Below are 5,029 nucleotides of genomic sequence, written 5' to 3' on the forward strand. Positions count from 1 at the left end.
CTCCTATGGCACAACCAATTTAGATAAGACAGAACACAAGAGAAGAAGTAATGACGAAGAGTGTTGTCAGCAGAACACATATCCAGAACATAGATGTCATTTTGTCGATATGCAGTAAGAATAGTAACACTCTTCTGATCAACAACCTTTTCTTATATCTATTTAAAGAGAACTTCATAGCCAATGTCACATAGTTCATTGATAGAAATGAGGTTATGCTGAAGACCTTTCACATAAGAGAAACTCTTGAAAACAACAAAGTTGCACTTGATGGATCCATATCCCGTTGTATCTCCATTGCCATTATCTCCATATGTAACAATCGGACCATCCTTCTTTATGAAATATTCCAAGAGAGACTTGAATCCTGTCATATGTCTTGAGCAGCCACTGTATAGATACCAAATATGCTATTTACCTTGAAACTAAGATGTACAGTATGCCCTAAAACATAAAAAAAAAAACAAACATATACACTGACCTATTTGCAAAGGGTCACTGAAGAAAAGATATTATAATAGTCATCAGGGAGGCAGTTCAATGAGTTTCCCTTTTTGATCCACTTCTCATTGCGAGTCATGATGTTGTCAGCACGAATTGATTTCTATTCAAATGTGCACTCGCTGACTTTGTGAGAGGCATCACCACATCGATAATAAACTTTTATTCTAGCACTCTTTCATTTCACATTAGATTTTAATTTCTTTTCAACTATTAAATCTATAGAACTTTGATTTTTTATTTATTTAAGAGTTCTTGATTTAGTTTTGGAACAATGAATGTCATCTATGGTATGCTCAAATATTACTTTGTCATGAGGCTAATGATGCATTGAAGAGTCATTAGAAGTAGAAGACACTGATTGATCTTACGGTTGAAAATTGCTAACTGAGCACTGAGGAAACATGCTAATAATTTTGTTCACAGAAGGAATTTCACTATTATATATAGGAAACTTTAGCAAAATCTTAGTAGAGTGAAGAACATACTAACGATAAGAAGGTTGGTGAGAAGTATCAACAGTAGATAACTTAGAAACACATTTAGTGATGCCATTAGAATTAGTAGAGCATTGAGTATGAATTAAAGTTTGATTTATAAGATAAGAACTCACAAATCTACTCTTAGAATCTTCTTTTAAATAGTTAGCCTTATAGAAGGTTTTTTTAGTCTCAAAAACTTTGGTTAATGAAACACCATCTTCTATATCACCACCAAGAATTTTCTCATACTAATCTGGAATCTGAAAATTTAAAATTTCGATGACATTAAAGTGAGAAGATGCCCAGTTTGTAAAAATAAGTTTAATGCATTTAGCATGATACAACAACTTTTTCTTTTTCGGGGTGAAGAAAATTATTTATTAGTCGTTTATGGTCATAGTTTAATAAAAGATGTGTCACTAAAAATCAATAATAGTCAAGAAAAAACAAACAATACATATGATTAAAAGTAGTTTATGGTCAAGGTTTAATATATTACGTGACACTAAAAATAAAAAATTTCCGTGAAGAATGAAAAAGCATGTAACTAATGTTAGTTTGTGCTCACGTTTTAAGATATTATGTGTCACTAAAAGTCAATAATAGTCATGAAAACAAAATAACTTGTGAAGGAAAGTCATTATGGTGACAGTTATCAAAAAATGATTAAAAAACCTTAAAATTTTGGTAGCCTATGGTGATAATTTTTACCTACAATAACGATTTTTATGGGTTTAGTTAATACAGTTAAACGTCACCATAACTTACCTTTAAATATGCGACCTTTCATTTCACATTGAATGAAAAAAAAAAAACAAGTCATAAAATGTCTATACTGATAAGTTTTTTGTGTGGCCAAAGATAAGTTTTGTGCTACTATGTGTGTGTGTGTGTATATATATATATATATATATATATATATATATATATATTATCCTAATATGATTATGCGTTTTATTTTGTATTGGGTTTTAGTTGGCCCATTAGCTAGATAACCCTAATTAGTTAGTCTATATATTTTGTATTTTCATTCCATTGTATCTTTGTACTTCTCATTTGATAACAATATGAAACCCTATCCATTCTATATATTTTTAGTTTTCATGGTATCAGAGCACCGATAAAGTTTCTGACCAATACCATATCCCAGAAAAATACAAGAGTGCGAAACTAAGTACCATGATATTTGCATAATTAGCGATATGTTTAGCATATATTTTTATTCATTTTTAGCTAATTATGTGCATAATGTGGACACAAGGTGCTTAATAATGCTTAAATTGTGTTTTCAGTCCAAAGACATGCTTGGAAGCAAAAAGGAATAAGGAGAAGCGATTAGAGACCAAAGAATGAAGAAAAAGGAAAAACCACACACTTACTCCATGCACAAACTCGGCGAGTCCATGAGAATGTTCCCGAAGAAAAGTCAAAAATCCTTACCGTACACGGATTTCACACTGGTACTCGGTGAGTCCACGACCTACTCGCCGAGTAGCCCCTGTTTTGTGATAACTATAAATATGGCGTCTTAATCCGAATGGAGGGACTTTTCTGGCTTCCTTGGAGATAGATCTACGATTGGAGAAACCTTTGAAGACTTGAAGAACCCTAACCTTTGATCTTTGAAGTTTCGAGGCGAATTAGGTTATGTTTTCCACTTAATCTTAGGATTGAATTATGTTTAGCATAATCAAATTCGTGCTTGAGCTTGTTTTCTTTGTAATCATGACCTAAAATTTGGATGGTTTCTGTTTAGGAAGAACCACATTACTCCTATGGTTTAATTATTACTTTTGTTAATTGTTTATTGGTGATTTTATTAAATTAAGTTTGTTAAAGAACCTTATGCATTAACCACAACTATTTTCTGTTAATTGGAAGACAATTAAGCTGCATGAACATCTGTTAGTTGTTAACCTCATATGTTTACGTGACCACTTTATCATATGTCTAGGAATAATGAACATGAAACTAGAATTAATAAGAGAATGGGAAAAATAATGTGTAAGCTTGTTTCAGAAACCAACAAACAAGAGGTTAATTGAAACACTCACTTGATTAACCAATTACAAATCTTATTTAATCCAAATAATTGAACTAGGAAATTAATTAGTTTAAACAATTGTCCACTGCTTGAATTGATTAATTGTCTAAGGGGTAGTATTAGCGAACATGAATCTAACCACTATAGTTGGTAACCAATAACAATTAATTTATCACATTATTACACAAATAACCATAGGAGTGAATTGGTTGGACCTAAACAGAAACTCTTTATCAAATTTGGTGAATTTTTACTTGTTTAAATTTTTAGTTAATCACTTGTTAGGTGGTGTGTTTAAGTTTCTAGTCTTGTAAAACTAAAGAAAAACCTTTACTTTTATTACTTAGTTAAAATTAGTTATTAGTTTAATTTCCATTCCCTGAGTTCGACACTCTACTTATCCGACTATACCACTAAAAGACAGGTTCACTGCCTTTGTGTGCTAAGTTTATAATTTAAAAGTAGGATTAAACCGGTGCATTTTACACACATCAAGTTTTTGGCGCCGTTGCTAGGGAACGGTTCAAAAATTAAATCTAATTCCTAATTTTATCGATCCTTTGTGTGAGTTTTCTTGCACAAAGTTAATTTTTTAGTCATTTAGTAAGTAGGTTAGGTTTTAGAATCCATTAGTATTTTTTCTGAATTTTTACCCTTAGTTTTAATTTTTTTTTATAAAACACGCTACTCGCCGAGTGCACTCGCACCTACTCGGCGAGTAGCCTGCTGTTTGAAATTTATTTTTTTCGTTTATTTAAGTTGCATTTTTTTCTTTTTACATGTTTTTCTGGTTTTATTTCAGGACTTTCATGACCAGAGGATCCAACACTCTGCTGGCACCCCCGCTTGAAGACCCGGATTCCGCATTGAGAAAGAACAAAGGCAAGGACATGGAAAGCTTAAATACACCTAAGAAGTCACCTCTATCTAACTTGAAGACTGTTTTTGGGAAAAAGAAGAGCAGCAAATCAGGAGCTTCCAGCGCATCGTTAGCAGGCGAAGACCTAATCAAAGAAGACACCGAGTACGACACCGAGGAGGAAGAAGAACCTACATTCGGGCACGATTACGATTCCGGCGACGAGTTAGCACTTACCATGGCTAACATTGATGAAATCTGCATGGGAGAATGGAAGAAAAGGATCCACGATGACACTGGCCCGGGACTTGTGCAACCCGTAATTCCCGCAACTGCTACTTTTGAGCTTAAAGGTCACATTCTTGCTTTACTCAAGGAGATCCCCTTCATCGGCAAAGACCATGAAGATGCTTAGAAGCACTTAGATGAAGTCAATGATGTGGCTGATTATTTCAGTGTTCCAAATGTGCCTCGAGAAACTCAGCTACTTCGCATGCTTCCTGTTACTTTAAAGGGTGTTGCAAAGGATTGGCTCAAGTCATTGCCCCCCGAATCGATCACTACATGGGCCCAAATGAAAGAAGAATTCATTGATCAATTCTGCCTGCCATCCAAGATATCCAAGCTCAAGAAAGCCATTTCTAACTTTGAACAACAAGTAGGAGAGTCACTATATGAAGCATGGGAGAGATACAAGAGCTTGCTAAGGAATTTCCCACATCATGACCTCAATAGTCAACAGGAAGTCTACATCTTTTATGATGGAGTAAATGTTACCACTAGGCAATTACTTGACTCGCAAGGTCCACTCATGAAGAAGGCACCTCCAATAATAAAGCAATTGATTGAAGAATTCTCTAAGCATTCTAGAGAATACCATAATCCAAGAAATGATGTGACTAGGGGGGCCGCCTATGCAGCTTCAGAAGACTTGTCAGCAGTCATGGCTATGCTAAAAACCATGGATAGGTGGATGGATAAAATGGATCAAACGGTACATGCTATTCGGGTAGGTTGTGAGATTTGCAATGGGCCTCACCTTACTAGAGACTGCGACTTGGATGAGCATGGCAACAAAAAGGTGCAAGTTTGTTACTCAAGTGAGGACCAGTGTGATGAAGATTGGCGCAAACCAAAGAAGGA

At 34.5% G+C, this 5,029-nt stretch overlaps 1 non-coding gene across 1 annotated transcript; it reads right to left on the bottom strand.

The window, feature by feature from the left end:
• Nucleotides 1-4,508: 4,508 nt before the first annotated feature.
• LOC111896425 (small nucleolar RNA R71) lies at nucleotides 4,509-4,615 on the bottom strand. Its single transcript, XR_002851890.1, has one exon. It is a non-coding gene; the product is annotated as a small nucleolar RNA R71 (small nucleolar RNA).
• Between the last annotated feature and the right edge of the window lie 414 nt (nucleotides 4,616-5,029).

Source organism: Lactuca sativa, chromosome 9 (assembly GCF_002870075.4).
Source record: "Lactuca sativa cultivar Salinas chromosome 9, Lsat_Salinas_v11, whole genome shotgun sequence".
Taxonomy (NCBI): Eukaryota; Viridiplantae; Streptophyta; class Magnoliopsida; order Asterales; family Asteraceae; genus Lactuca; species Lactuca sativa.